This window comes from Pipistrellus kuhlii, unplaced genomic scaffold (assembly GCF_014108245.1).
Source record: "Pipistrellus kuhlii isolate mPipKuh1 unplaced genomic scaffold, mPipKuh1.p scaffold_m20_p_14, whole genome shotgun sequence".
Taxonomy (NCBI): domain Eukaryota; kingdom Metazoa; phylum Chordata; class Mammalia; order Chiroptera; family Vespertilionidae; genus Pipistrellus; species Pipistrellus kuhlii.
The window spans coordinates 5,196,963-5,213,521 of record NW_023425449.1 but is presented as its reverse complement, the minus strand read 5'-3'; the positions used below and the strand labels follow the sequence as shown (position 1 = coordinate 5,213,521).

Here is a 16,559-nt window from a genome sequence, read left to right as displayed (position 1 = left end):
GGATGAAACCTGAGCTGTGGGTGAAGAGAGGCCAGAGGGGCACCCAGCCAGCCAGAGGCAGCGCAGGGAAGCTCTCGTCCTGTTTGCTCTGCGATCGTGCCAATGTGCCAAGTGGGGCTGCCTGCGGCACAGACAGACTTGGCTCAGACATTGTTTTGCATTTGCCCTCTAGAAGGTCACCGCTATGATTGCTGCCTTCTATAGGGAAGGAGGTAACCGTCACACATCTTCTCAGCATTAGATACCATCACACATTCTGGGGGGAAGCACTCTGCTGGCCTCCAAATGGGGCACAACAGTCAGGCAGCAGGCCAGCTGGGGGATTGGGCATACCCACAAACACATGATGCAAGGCAGAGTCACAGGATCACAGAAAACAGTGAAGGACGTGGGACACGGAAGTCTTCGTGGGAAGGGACATGTACTGTAGAACTTGACGGACCATGAGTTAGGAATTCTAGTGGGGCCGAAACCGGTTTGGCTCAGTGGATAGAGCGTCAGCCTGTGGATTGAGAGGTCCCAGGTTCGATTCCAGTCAAGGGCATGTACCTTGGTTGTGGGCACATCCCCAGTAGAAGGTGTGCAGGAGGCATCTGATTGATGTTTCTCTCTCATCGATGTTTCCAACTCTCTATTCCTCTCCCTTCCTCTCTGTAAAAAATCAAATATATTTTTTTAAAAAATTTTAGTGGGGATGATACAAGAAATGGTAATCATGGGTTCAGGGGGAATTGTATGGTTATCACATTATATCAATATTGCTTGTTGATACAAAAGCTAATGTACTATTCCAATTTTACAAATATTCCTTATCTAAACTATTCTGCCATTTTATAGACTTAGTTTACCTGTGGATCAAATATGGCTCCTCTTTACATTGAGGAGATTCTCAATTGCTCTTTCAGTTTATTTGGTGGCCCAGTTTTACCAGCTTAAATTAATACTGATAATGCAGCATTACTATAAAATTACCCATGTCAGCTAGATTCAAATTTATTTAAAACATTTAATACTAGAGGCCCATTGCACGATATTCATGCAAGAATAGGCCTTCCTGCCCCTGGCTTTGCTCCTGGCTGCCTGGGAGCCTGCAAGTCCTCACTCCCAGCCTGAGCACCACTTTTGTAGCTCCCTCTACCACTCCCCTCCCCCTCATAGCAGGCTTCCACCTCTCCTGGCCGCTCCACGAATGCATGTGCAAATTAACCCCCATCTTTGTCCTGTTAGTTTGCATACTCACTCATGATTGGCTGTGGATGTAATGGAGGTATGGTCCATTTACATGTTTGTCTATTAAGTAAGATACCATTCAACATCTTCACCTGGTATGACTCCTTTATGTTGCCAGTATTATTTACTTCTGCCCTTTTTTACTTGATTAGTAGGAGGTGTTTTTTTAATTTGTTTTTTTGGGTTTTTTTCCTATTCTTTTATAGAACTATTTGGTCCTTTTGTTTCTTGATTGTATATTTCATTGTTTTCTGTATTTTTAAAAATATATATTTTATTGATTTTTTACAGAGGAAAGGAGAGGGATAGAGAGTCAGAAACATCAGTGAGAAAGAAACATCGATCAGCCACCTCCTGCACACCTCCCACTGGGGATGTGCCTGCAACCAAGGTACATGCCCTTGACCGGAATCGAACCTGGGACCCTTGAGTCCGCGGGCTGACACTCTATCACTGAGCCAAACTAATCACGGCTGAAATAGTTTTTAAGAATGGATGTTCTTAAAAAGCCCCTAGACTAAAAATCTACCTCTTTAAGAAAGAGACTGGTCACTCTGGCCTGGAAATTAATAGAGTTTCTTAAGAAAAGCTTACATCTGAGGCATGTCTTGGGCAGCTACAAGATGAAATGGATCCCCTCACCGCGTGGCAGGCACCAAGAATTATACGGTGTGAAGGGTCATTGGGGTGGTAGTCATGGGTATGAGTACGTGAATGGTATCAGGTACGGAAAGTACTTTACGTGCTTGCCCAGGTCAGGACAATAACCTATTTCAGGAGCCAGCACACAGCAGGAGGAAAAGCGTGGTGTTGATTTCTGTCGGGATGATCACCAGTTATGATCAGACAGTCTCTAAAGGGGTTTGCAGAAAGCAACCTCCGTTCTGGCCTGGGTTCAGCTTCTGGGCCAGACAACGGCCACATCCTCCCCAGTGGCTTTCTGTACATCTATTATAATAAAGGCGTAATCTGCTCATTAGACTGGACATCCTCCCAGATGTCCTTCCAAACCAAGCTGGGGCTGGCAGCCAGGGGAAGGAAGGCCTCCTCTTGCAAGAATTTCCTGCATCAGGCCTCCAATTTGAGAATAATAAATATTCTTTTATTTATTTCATACAATCATTAAGTGGGTCCATTAGGTCTTGTTACCTAATTTTGTTAAATAATGTTACTGCTTAATCCACCAGTTTCTAGTGTGATAGTATCTAATTCTATTAATTTTTATCTTATATTTGAAGCTATATGCATACAAATAATGATCGTAATATCTTCTCTGTAGGTCTTTATTAGCATTAACACTTTTGCCCTAGATACTAATAGATTTAATATTAATATTGGTGCACAAGTTTGTTTTTTTTAAAAGTACAAACACGGGTACTTTTTTGCATATCTTTATTTTTAACTCACTGTACTATTTCATTTTAGAAAGTACTTACAAGTACCTTATCTGTATGATTTTTTCTAATTTTACATACAAATACACACTTGTTAAATATATGGGTTTAATCCATTAGCATTTAACCCATTTTTATTACCATAGATACTCAACTTTAAGTCTTTTAATAAGTCTATGCTGCAATTGTACCGGATTTGTCTAAGTATAAAATTTGCTTTATTAATTCTGTAACTCAGGATGTACATTTCACCCACACGCTCATCTTCTTTTTCACTTGGAGAATTTTCAGTTATTTTTCCTTCAAATATTGCTTTTACATAGTATTAATTAGATCTTCCTCCACTAATTGATCACACACACATATCAGTTGGTACAAACAGTGAATGTGCTTACACATTTGCAAATTAGTTGAAGAGGCTAATGTTTACCTGATTGTTTTTCTGATTCATGTTTTTTTTTTAATATCTAACAGTTAGAATCGGTTACAACCACCTCTTTAGGGTCTTTTGTCCTAGAATTGAGTTATGCTAACATTTCTCTTTGATTATAGCAAGAGGAAAGTGAATACTCGGCTGTGATGTCGTGCTTCAAACCAACATGGGAGATGGAGCTATCATTCACGTGTCTCATCAGAGAAGTTGCAAGATGCTCCCAAATGACACCTCGTTACCTGTATGCCCGTAGCTTCCAAAGAGAGCAGTAGATTGAAGGAGTGATTACTAAGTTAAATCAACTGCAATCCTTCTGGCAGGTGATCTCTTTACCACATATAAGATACGGTTACTCTTCTTAATTTTATTGACATTGAGGGAAATAGTAAATATACATCAGGTTGCTGTTTTGTAGAGCATGGAAATCCATGGCAAGAAAAATGGTTAAGCTTGAGATAATTCATTATGACCCTGTATTGTCAGACGATTCGCCGATTGAGCTGTATGAGATCAATTTCTTACTGTCCTGGAAGGCTTAAACTGTCTAGATCTAATAGTTATATATACAAGATGTCAGGTATTTGAAATATGTAGTAATATCCACACCAGTAAAAGTATCATGTTAAGTACAGATTGGTCACGTGTAATAACTAAGACTGCAAATGAACATGTGTACCAGGTGCTTTCAAAGGCATGGCAGTCTGCATTAAACCACTTCCATTTAATAATTGTTTTTAGGTAAAATTACCAATAAATAGTGACTATCTCTGGGCTTCTATTATACACCTAATATATAAAATGGGAACAATAATATCTTACTTTACTTGGGATCCAGTCCCAAAATATATAATTCAATTGCTTGTTTAAGTTTTAAATTTCTCTGGGTTACAAATAGTCTGTTAGTCAGTTGTCGTGGTTGTATACCACAGAAACTAATTTCCTCTGGAAGGAGAGAGAAGAGTGGACAAATGATTCATAAAATCAATCAGAAACACAGAGAGCTATCAATAGATCTGAGAAGCGAATCATCCAATGAGATCCCAAGAGCCTACGTGCAGTTGTCTGATCTCTCAATCATTGAGTGGTGACTGGGGGGAAGTGCAGTCAATCTGAGCTTCCCTGTAACATAGGAGCTAAAATTGTTACAACCTCACATTCCAAGAGCTGGGCTACTGGTTTCCCTGGAGAATTCCTCTAAAAAGTGGGCACCCCAAATATAGTCTGCCTTTTTTAAAAAAATAAGTTTTTATTGACGTTGGAGAGAGAAGGAGAGAAACACCTGTGCTGCCTCTTGCTCACCCCCCTACCAGGGATTAGGCCTATAACCCAGGCATGTGCCCTGACCAGGAATTGAACCAGGACCACTCAGTGCATGGGGTGAGGCTCACCAGCCAGGGCTACGTTTGCCTTCTAACATGCAGTCTGTTTACTTCTCCACCGAGAAAATCGTATCACCCTATAAGAAGAGAGAATCCTAAGAATGAAGTATTACGGCACATTCGCCAGGAAAGCCTGCCCTGTGTGCCTCCTGGGGGAATAAGGGGAGTCTGGGGTTTAGAGTGGCTTCTCTTGTTGAACTCTGGCTCATAAGCTTTCCCAGTAAATCCTGTATTTCAGCTGATATATGAAATATTATGCATGCTGTTCTGAAAGCTGTTGCACTTCTGGGGAGCTACCCAAGAGGAACCATTGTTAGAATGTGGCAGGAAGCAAGTACACTCAAGCAGGAAGGCACCTACTACTTAGGACACACCCAGGTAGAATACGAGGAAGATGCTGCTGTCAGCTATGACCTAGTCCAAAGCACCCAGTGGAACTGATCTCATTGGCTAACCCTCGGTCATCTTATATGTACCTGCATAGTTAGAGGACACATCCTTGTAGCAACTGTTGCTAACGGTCCTTCGGGACCTATTCTTTTCTTTTGAATTCAGTCAGCACAGTCCATTTAACCAGAGACTACATATCTCAGCCTCCCTTCCAGCTAGGAATTGGCGAGGGCCAGTGAAATATGTGAAGTATGAGGTTCATCTTTAAGGTCATGTATTTAAAGACCAATCCACTTGCCCAAACTTCCTGCCAGAGGTAAGTGGTCAAAGCTCATGGGTGGGACAGCTGTTCTTACATAAGAATGAAATAAAGTTCTCTTTTGAGACATTGTGTTCTAGTCTTGTTACACAGCCTAGCCTGCACTCTGACCATGAAAATCACTCTGACTTCCATTATGAGAGGTGCAAATTGTGGGATCCACCAAAGAAAATGGATCTCCAGATGATGAATTGCTAGGAGCAAAAGCTTATATCACCATCCTATTCCAGTGTCCTCATTTCTGACATGTACCTTTTGCTTTATTGAACAGTCTAGACATCAACTTGTGACCTTTGTCACTACCACCATGTGCCGTTACTAACATTGTTTACCTGACCTACACATCTTTCTCTTCTGCTCTCTTTCTTGGTCCCTTTGAAGCAAAGAATTAAGCCCAGTGCCTTCCTCATTTCTGTATTACTCTTGAATGAAGAAAATGAGTCAGTTGCCCACTCTGCAAAGAGTCAAACACTATAAAAATCAGCTCCAGTTTTTATCTTCTCTCCTCTGACCTACATCCTCCCTCAAACAGTTTCCAAACAATAATCACAATATAAAACATTGTTTGATGACTAGTAACAAGCAATGGTCTTGATTCTTGAGATTTTACCCGCAGGTCACCTCTGCACCATCTGGAAAGGCATCATGGAGGTGAGTAACCACTTTGGTAGCCAAATCTGTAAGAACAGTAACAATGCTAATTTATAGTGTGGGGAGAAGACAGTTTCCCTCCCTGTGAAAAGACCATTTCTCAGTGGATTCTCCTTTCAGGAGTCTCTCAGTTGCCATTTTTAAAGTTATACTGTTCATGTTTTCCTGCTTTTGGCAAAGCATCTAAATTAGCATAGTAACTGGCCAAACGCCTCATGAAGTTGACATACTACATTTTCTAGGTCCAGCGGGGCAGAGTGTGGAGAGCTTATGAGGAATCCCCAACAATTATTTCACCAAATAAATTTTCTTTCTTAAATGCTGAGATGGATAGGTAAAAAATGCATTGAAAGTAATAAATATGCTAGAGCCAAAATGATTTCACTACAGATTTCTCTTGGTTTTATGATTTTAAACATAGCTAAGCATTCATCATTATCAATGAGAGTGTTTCTGGCCTGTTAGTCTTATGCCTGCTGAGTTAGATACTTACTTTTGACATTGATCAATATAATGACCATTTCGAGACCTGTGAAAAAGTTTGGAGACATGGATGCATTTTGTCTTTCACGTCTTCCATAGTACCTGTAAAAGCAAAGGAAAATTCGTGGAATTATTTTCATTGAAAAAATTTTAGATTGCATTTATTTATTTATTCATTCATTCATTTATTTATTTTTCAGATTGCTTTTAAATGTCAGGTCAAACCTCGAAACGTTTTTCTTTTCTTTAATCAGATCCATTCCCCCATAAATCCTCAGTCTAAACATGAAATGGTTGTTTATTTTGATATTCCTCAAGATCTCAATCTGAAATGCGTATTGTATCTGGTCATCTGATTGCAGGTGTCCTGCCTCTCTGTTTTCTAGGAAACAGATAAATTTTCACAGTTGTTAGGTTTCTCTCTGGAGGTGGGGGAACAAGGGCAAACACAGAAAAAGAGTGAGGGAAGCAGAATTAGAAGTTGAAGTGCGATGAACTTGCCTCAGTGGATTGTATAAAGGGCTCTGAAAATAAAACGGTCTTCTGAGTTGTTCGAAAGGAGGCAAGGGATCAGGCCATTGTCACTTAAACTGTGGCTGTCCCCGGAAGCTCCACTTCGCCTTCTGACAGATTTCTTAGACATCGGCTATAAACCTGCTAAGAATGAGCATTCGTCAGTTGGAGATGTGCACCTTTGTCCAAAGCAGTGCTAATGACTATTCGTCATAGGTCCCCACAGTCCATTATTAAAATCAAATGCTTTGAAGAGTAAGTCCATCCTGTTTGGGGAAACTTCTGTGGAGACTCAAGTAAGTTTCTTTTCATGGGAAACCTACAAGGAGAAGGTGAGCTAGATCAAGTGTAATTCCTGCCACTGCAGCTGGACTCGTGTCACATCAGATAGCCATCCTCTCGACCCTTTACTATGCATCTTCTATTTCCCTTACCCTTGGCTCACACCGCTGCTGTCCCGGTGCTTTATCGAAAAGACTGACCTCAGTCTTTATCTTGATTTTTTTTTGAGCCAGTGATCATTATGCCCTTCTTACACTTGAGGGTGTTTGTGTGGGAAGGCACATTCTCAGGAAGGCCTGTGTTTATCACTGCACCTTGGCTGGCTCCCATGCAGCGATAAACAGCTCCTTGAGTGTTCTGTCCCGTCAGAGTGTGTGGCATCCCAGAGTTCTGGAGCCAATGTGTCCCAGCTGTCTAGATGGTTTATCCTGACAATGTGATCGATGGCGACCTGGAGCGGATCAGGCCAGTGTTTTGGAGTGTTAAGAGAGAGAATTTTTGAAACATGCTTCCTCCCAGCCGACTTGGCCTTGCCCATTCCAGTTGGAGATGGCTATGGACTATGCCCCAGATAGAGTTGCCAGTGCTGACACCAGGCCAGGCCTTGAGATACGGTCTCTTCCCACGTAGGCCTTCTTTCACAGAAGAACAGGATAACATGGCCGTCAATTGTAAGACCCTCACATTACTTGGGAAAAACTGTTTTGTCTTGGGTTGCCCTCTCTGAAAAACAGGATGTGGTTAATGTGCTTAAAAGTGGTCCTGCAGGAAGGGTCAGAGCTGCTCTCTGGACTCCCTGCGTGGAGAAAGGCAGAGCAGTTGCCTGCGGGCTAATAAAGACTCCCTAAATTTTAATTTGGTCTGGACTTCAGTGGTGGTTCACTCGCATTCGCTCCACAACATGGAGTAAGATGACTTCTGAGATTAAGATTTCTTTAAGGCTCTCTACTACAGAAACCAACCCATTGTCTTTCTTTCTGGCCTCTTCTGTCATGAAGAGAGAACAAAGTCTTTCTAAGTGGGTAATTTTTATTTTATTTTTTTTAGATATCCCATTTTAAGCAATGTGCTAAGTATAATAAAATCAAGCTAAGGGAGATAAAATTCTTCAATCTTTGTCTTTGGTATTCTGAATGCATTTAAGCGGTAATTAAAACAGTTTTGTTTAAATGCACATTTAATATGCTCAGTAAGATTGATGAAATACCTTCAGAAGCTGATCTTTTACCTTTTGGTTTCCAAGATGACATAGGCATTGATTCAGTATCTCATGTAGGAATCTTTCACTGTCCTCATCTCTCTCATATTCCAGATGAGAACGCTGAGCAACCAAAGAATGTCTGAACACAGAATTTGAACAACAGATTATAGAATAGCAAATTTTAATATCTTATGTGCTTTAATTATAAATTGTCAGTTTTTTTAAATAATACTATATGTTTATTTCACAGAGTTAGAACTAAATGTAATCCAGATTTCTGAATTGAAAATTGGATATCAGAAGTCCCAAGTTATACATGAGTTTGAGTTAATCACACAAACCACTACAAATTTCCTTGTGTTTATTTTCCACACGCATACTTTTCACTTGCATCTGTTGGTTAATGACATATAGGAGCCATCCATTTAGGTCCAGATTTTATCTAAATGTATCGGGGTAAGCGAGATGTCATGCATCTCCCTGATGTCTTGATTTTATATTATCAAAACAGGGCCTTTAAAATGTAAGGATTCTCCAAAATATTATATATAGGAATCTTTAAATTCTTGTGTGCACTTGAGAAACATGACACAGCATACCACTTGTTACCAATGTAACCAATTAATGGTCTCTTTTTACTTTAAAATTAATCTCTTGTTGTACATTAGGCATCTGTGTAAGATCATGAACCATTTATAGCCTTTCCAGCAGATCCCCAGGGAATAATTCTACTGGAGCTGGGTTACTGGAGTATATAATAATACTAGAGGATGTGAAGGGCTTTCTTCAGCGAAATTCATTAAAACTAACTCCCCTTGATCATTAAAATATAGTTCGGCCGAAACCTGTTTGGCTCAGTGGATAGAGCGTCAGCCTGTGGACTCGAGAGTCCCAGGTTCAATTCGGGTCAAGGGCATGTACCTTGGTTGCGGGCACATTCCTGGTGGGGCGGTGTGCAGGAGGCAGCTGATCAATGTTTCTCTCTCATTGATGTTTCTAGCTCTCTATCCCTCTCTTTTCCTCTCTGTAAAAAAATCAATAAAATATATTTTTTAAAAAATAATAAATAAAATAAAATATAGTTCGGCTTTGTAACAGTTTTTTGTGGTGAATGTAGACCTTTTGTGAGGTGTCGTACACTATGATATATTTAATTTCAGATTTTATTAGAATTGCTAACAAAATTAGCAGTGCTTATGCTATCAACACAAGCACATACAATGACTGTAAATTCACTAATATTATTTTATGAGATATAGACTGTAGTGGGTTTAAAGTGAGTATGACAGAACCCACTCTTTCATATCTATTGGGAAAACTCTGAGTTTGCTTTAACTTTTAGTTAAATTTTCCATACAAGACATTAAATGTTTATTATATTACAGTGAGTATTTATGAAAGTTTATTGTCCAAAATTCAAAAGCCTCATGAAATATAAATATTTTATCAAAAACTTGAGATCATAAAATGAAACACTTTATAATTCTTTCTAGAGCTACATAAAGAATGTCCACGAATTAAAACCACGTGTAAATGTTGGTAAGCATTAGTATTTTTTTCCTTCAAAACATATATTACAAATGCTTACTTAGAATCAACAATACTTTAAATATCATCTGTCATTTTGGGGAGCAGTATTAATTTCCTAGTAATTTACACATATGACAAAATCCTTCAAAAAGTTGAGGGAGCCTTAGTTGGTTTGGCTCATTTGAGAGAGCATTGGCCTGTAGACTTAAGGGTCCCCGTTTGATTCTGGTCAAGGGCACATGCCTGTGTTGCAGACTTGATCCCCAGTGGGAGGCATGCAGGAGGCAGCCAATCAATGATTCTCTGTCATCATCGAAGTTTCTATCTCCTTTCTCTCAGAAATCAATAAAAATATATATTTTTTAAAAGTTGAGGGGAAAATACAAAGTTCTAATATCAAGTTTACAGGTAATCAATAGCATATTCTGGAATGATACTGGGAAACTAATTTTATTTAAAAATCAAGGATCCATGCATCATCAGCTGACTAAGATGAGAACAAATATTCCAACATGTATTGACGTAATAGTTATTTATAGAGTGGTTACTATGTTTCAGGTGCTGTGCTGCTATTTTTATTTCCAAGAATCATGTGGACTCCAGTGAAGAATACTAAAGTTTCACTGAGTGTAATATCTCTGTGTACAACAGAATGGAAAGGTAAGGATTGAAATCAAAAGTTCATCTTCAAATGTTGTGTATCATTCATGAGTATTAGCTTTTTATGGATGTTGTTCTATAAGTATGGTGAAAAATCAACATTCTATCTCTAAATTCTCAGTTCTATCGAGTAGTTGCTTGCTTATACACAGATAGTAGTGATCCTCCATTCATTCATTCATTCAAAGAAGGTTTTTTGAATGTGTACTATATAACTGGGCCTGTTATTATCCTTGATCTAGTGGACTCAAGTGAGCAAATATGTTAATAATAGAATTTCCTGTAGGGAAACACGCTACAGATAGAATAAAGATAGCTAAGCAGAAAGAGGGTAAGGGCTGGGAACCTAAATTAGCTATGGTCATACAAACAGCTTCGCTGAGAAAGGTCCATTTGGGCAGAGTCTGGAATGAAGGAGCAAACATACATTTTATCAGTGTGAGAAAAATTCCAGACAAGCGCAGCAAGTATGAATGCTCTAAGGTAGGGCAAAGCTTGGCTACAGAAAAAAAATAAATAAATAAAGGCCATTTGTAGATTCTCAACCAGTGGAATGAGATGGAGAAAGGGAAGGGGGTGATAGGAAATACAGTCAGAGAAGTGAGTGGAGGTCAGTTTATATTATGTGCACTTGTAGGTCTTGTAAGAACATTGATATTTTATTTTGAACATAATGAGGACCTGTTTATTGATGTTTTATTTATAGATAGCTGTTTATACTTTCAATGGGAGCATGACATACCTGATTTTCATGTTTGAAAAATGTTTGTAGCTGTTCCAATATAATAAAGAGTAAAGTTGGCAAAGTAGAAGCAAGTAGATAAGTTAGGAGGTAATTACAGATCTCTTTTTCTCTTAGAGAAAGACAATAGGAGCTTAGAAAAGAAGGATAATGAAAAGTTTCATATTTAAAAGGAAGAACTGATAAGATATGCTTATTAGCATTGTGAGAAAGTGTAAAAAATAAGAATGACTGCAAGCCTTTTCATCTGAGCAGCTGCTGATGTCATTGACTGAAATGGACTAGACTGACAACAAAATGAGTTTGGTATCTTGTGTGTCAGCAGGTTCCAGTTTAGGAAATGTTAAAATGTCTGTGTAGATGTGTAGGTAGTCTTATAGGTAGGAGTTAGCAACATTCCCTAAGGTGGTATACGTATCCTCCAGAATCCAAATACGTAACCCACCCAACGTCGGCCTTCTTGTTTCATCCTATGGGTGTGCAATGACAGCAGCTTAGTGCCAGCCACTGGTGGAATATCCTGAGTGGCCCCTGCCCAGGCTATTCCTAAGAACTGTCCTGTCTGTCAGGCCCTCGTTTCTTCGCTGGGTTTATTACCCAGTCCTAAGTGGTCGTGCCCATTACCATTGAATCCCAGTAAGCGCCAGACAAAGATAAATCCTATCCGGCACAGACCACTCCACTAAGGTGGCACTTAATGTTTTCAGCTGCAGGGATTGCCGCATTTGCCCACTCAAGCAAGGGGCCCGTTAGATTTCCTCCTATCCTGAAATAAGTTGTTCTGAATTTGAGAGTTTGCCCCCTTTGGCAATGATATAAGTGGTGGTATTACATTTCCAGGCCAATCCAAGAGTAACAGAAAATTAAAAAAAAAAGAGAGTTCATGTTAAAGTATGAAGTCTTGAAGTGGTGACCCAGAAAGAAGCCGTCTGTCTTGGTGCTGGTTACTTTCTTCCTAGTCCATTTAATTTGAACAGAACCAGATGGCAGATGGAGCCTTTTTTTCACTGTGAGATGTATATCCAAGGTTTAAGTTACTAGTTTGGCTGCCATCTGGGTACTGAGTAGGACCTGGTAGAGTCCCTTCTAAGGAGATTCAAGGACATCCTTTGTTCTTAACGATTCCACATCGAAGAGTGGGAGAAAATTGGACATGTTCATTGGCAGAATTAAAGTCAGATATTTGAAGAAATTACAATTGAGGATCTAACCTAGTTTACAGGTATACAGCAAAACCTCAAAGAGAATAAACATGATTAGAATTTAATATATTCAAAGGTGCAAACATGATTTTTTCTCTATCATTACCCCACATTTTATCAAAGATGTGGGGTAATTATAGAGAGAAAAATCACAGTAAAACTAATGTGTTTGCATTGAAGTTGGCCTGATTATTTACATAAGTGTACGAGAATAGTGTTCGACCCTGCAAACTATTTTTAAGACTGCTTTGCTGGAACTTTTTATGGCACTCTGGGGTCTGGACACCAGGTGGTTTCCATCAATCCCTTAAAGCTGTCTGAGTCTGTGCATCTCTCTCTAAATACCACATTTCTGTCTGAACCATAGTAATAGAGCCACCATTTCCAGTTATTACTGTTACAATGAGAATCATCATCTCCAGGTATTTGATCTTAGTAAACCTTTAGGGTGTTCTGATCCCAAATTTCTAACTGGAGAGGTCATGGTAGGTAGTCAATGTCCGAGGCCTATAATTTTTTGGTAATAAAACCCAGGGTCATTATAACTAGGATTAAATTTAGTTTTAAACTCTAGTTGATCTGGACTGAGCTTGGTTAATCGTGACTGGGCTCACTTATGCTTTTGTGGTCAGCTGAGTTAGGTGACAGCTTTGCTGACCTTGGCTGAGCTTCGATATCGCATGTTAGAGTGTGGACTGGTCCAAGAAGGCTTTGGCTGTGACAACTCATCTCTGCCCAATCTCTCAGCCTCCAGCAGGCTACTCTAGGCTTGCTTCCATGGAGCTGCTAGAATTTCATGTTCAAGAAAACTCAACCATGCAAGATAAGTAGAGATACTTAAGGGATTTCTAATCCTCTACCTGTGGCATGTTTGCTAACATCCTAATGGGCAGAGCAAAATGCACTCTTTGTCCAAAGCCAGAGGTGGGGAAGGGGCTTCAAGTTACAGGATAAGGGCATGAAGAAGGAGAATCCATTCAGTGGGCCCATCAGTGCATTCCTGGCGTATCGTTTTCCAAACTCTCCTGACTTGTGTACACCCTACCTGATTTAATCACTGATGGAAATAACATCATTGTCAAGGACAACATCAATGACTACAACCAATAGGCTTTTTGGACCACCAACCACTGTGCTTAGCCTATAAATAACTTCTTAAAAAAAAAAAAGTACTGCATATTTCTCGTTTTTTCCCTATTGACCTCTCCCCACCTACTCCTGTCCCCCAGCACAGATCTTCACCCCACCCTTTGTCTGTGTCCATTGTTTATGCTAATATGCATGCATACAAGTTCTTTGGTTGATCTCTTACTCCCATTTCCCTACCCTCCTTATTCCCTGCCCTACCCTCCCTTGCCTTCCCCGTGATATTTGATGGTCCCTTTGATGCTTCCATGTCTTTGGATATATATATATATATATATATATATATATATATATATATATATATATATATATTTGATTTTTTACAGAGAGGAAGGGAGAGGGATAGAGAGTTAGAAACATCAATGAGAGAGAAACATTGATCAGCTGCCTCCTGCACACCCTCTACTGGGGATGTGCCTGCAACCAAAATATCGAACCTGGGACCCTTCAGTCCGCAGGTGGACGCTCCATCCATTGAGCCAAACCAGGCTATGACTGAATCTATTTTTGTTCATCAGTTTATGTTGTTCATTATATTCCATAAATGAATGAGATCATATGTGTTATTTTCCAGACTGATTATTTTCCTTAGCACAATGCTCTCCAGGTCCATGCTGTTGCAAATGGTAAGAGTTCTTTCTTTTTTAAAGTAGCATAGTATTCCATTGTGTAAATGTACCACAGTTTTCTAATCCACTCATCTGCTGATGGGCACTTAGGCTGTTTTCAAATCTTAGCTATGGTAAATTACACTGCTGTGAACATAGTGGTGCATATATTCCTTCTGATTGATGAGCAGTTCAAGAGGGTTCCTTTTTCTCTTGCCAGCATGTGATGTTTGTTGATGATAGCCATTCTGACAGTGTGAGATGGTACCTCATTGTCATTTTGATTTGCATCTCTTGAATAATTAGTGACTTTGAGCATTTTTTCATATGTCTCTTGTCCTTTTGTATGTCTACCTTCAAAAAGTGTCTATTTAGGTTTTTTGCCCATTCTTTGATTGGATTGTTTATCTTCTTTTTGTTAAGTTGTATGAATTCCCTTTAAATTTTGGAAATTAAACCCTTATGGAATGTAACATTGGCAAATATATTCTCCCATGTAGTGGGCTCTCTTGTTGTTTTGTTGATGGTTTCTTTTGCTATGTAGAAGCTTTGTATTTTGATGTAGTCCCATATGTTTATTTTCTCCTTAGTTTCCATTGTCCTAGGAGATGTATCCATAAAAATATTGCTGTGAGATATGTCTGATATTTTGCTGCCTATGGATTCTCTTAAGATTTTTATGATTTCCAATCTTACATTTTAAGTCTTTTATCCATTTGGAGTTTAATTTTGTGTATAGTGTAAATTGGTGGTCTACTTTAATTTTTTTGCATATACCTGTCCAATTTTCCCAACACCATTTATTGAAGACACTGTCTTGACTCCATTGTATGCTCTTGCCTCCTTTGTCAAATATTAATTGAACATAATGGCTTGGGTCAATTTCTGGGTTAATAAATATTCTTATTTAATTGATAGAGCAACCATATAAAGTAGATGTTGTTATTATTTCAAGCCAGTTTTTTTTTAACTCCTTAAGCATGAGGCTAGTCTTCCTGTAAAAGCAGGTTTGAATTTATGTCTCCTGTAGGAACACCTATCATGATGATGGCCTTTTGTTGTAGGTTGCTCTCTTCTCCCTGTAAAAACTTTTTGGTGAATGTTTATGCACCACATCCCTCCTTATATTACAAATTATTTGAATGGCCAGAGTATGTGAATATAGAAGCATGTATAAAATTTAGAGGTGCATTGAAAAATATAACTCGGGTCATTTCTCAATAATGGCTCACAAATCATTTTGTGCCAAGAACTTCTTTGGCCATTAGAATCTCTCTTGCTCCTCTCACATTATTTCTCAGAAACAGCAATAGTGCCATCGTGTGGACATTCTGAGAACGGCACCCTGGTAAGGGATTAGTCACAAGAGTGCCCTCGTGTGGACACTAGGGTTCTGAGACCAGCACCCTAGTAAAGCATCATCTTCAAATTAGTATCTGCTTCTTTTGTGAAAATATCAACCCAGACTAGAGATGGCTAATTAATAAATAAAATGTTTTTCTCCTGGCCGGAGGGCTCAGTTGGTGGGAATGTCGTTCTACCCACCGAAAAGGTTACAGGTTTGATTCCTGGTCAGAGCACATACCCAGGTTGTGGGTTCAATCCCCAGGTGGTATGGACACAGGAGGCAACTGATAGATGTCACTCTTTCTTTCTCTCTTCCTTCCTCTCTGTCTAAAAAAGCAAAAAACAAAACAAAAACAAAACCAAAAAAACAGCCGAAACCGGTTTGGCTCAGTGGATAGAGCATCAGTCTGTGGACTGAAAGGTCCCAGGTTCCATTCTGGTCAACGGCATGTACATTGGTTGCGGGCACATCCCCAGTAGGAGGTGTGCACGAGGCAGCTGGTCAATGTTTCCCTCTCATCCACGTTTTTAGCTCTCTATCCCTCTCCCTTCCTCTCTGTAAAAAGTCAATAAAATATATTTAAAAAAACAAACATATCATTGGGTGAGGGTTAAAATAAGTAAATAAATAAAAATGATTTTTAATGTGTCGAAATTGAGGATGCATTCTGACGTATTTCCCACTGCTTTCAGAAAGGAAGTCTCCTGGAAAGAGACCCACCTAATTCAGGATAAAAATAACACAACTACATTTCTGGGAAGGAGCATAAGAATTCAAAGGAAAAACTATTCAGAAAAAAATAATTGGTTTTCTTTCTCCATCCTGGGCTTCGTGGATGCTGGGTCAGCTCATTTGCGATAAGGACGGCTGAGGAAGATGCTGTTATGGTTTAAAGTATCATACGTCAAGGGCCAGAATTGGTTTATAAAGGGAAGAGTGGAAAATCATACAGAGAAGATCATGGGCGAACGGGATGCTATCACCTCGCTCTGATGCTGTGCTTCGTGGATGATTCAGCTCTGGGTGATAGGGCTGAACAGCTCAGCAC

General features: G+C 39.4%; 1 long non-coding RNA gene across 2 annotated transcripts; it reads left to right on the top strand.

The window, feature by feature from the left end:
• The first annotated feature begins 1,572 nt into the window (after positions 1–1,572).
• On the top strand, positions 1,573–16,318 carry LOC118718676. 2 transcript variants are annotated; one of them, XR_006741538.1, is made up of 6 exons: positions 1,573–1,621; positions 3,177–3,338; positions 4,675–5,796; positions 9,769–9,814; positions 10,364–10,465; positions 16,204–16,318. It is a non-coding gene; the product is annotated as an uncharacterized LOC118718676 (long non-coding RNA). The 2 variants fall into 2 exon arrangements; XR_006741539.1 differs by having other exon boundaries at positions 3,177–3,377; positions 5,762–5,796.
• The last annotated feature ends 241 nt before the right edge of the window (positions 16,319–16,559 follow it).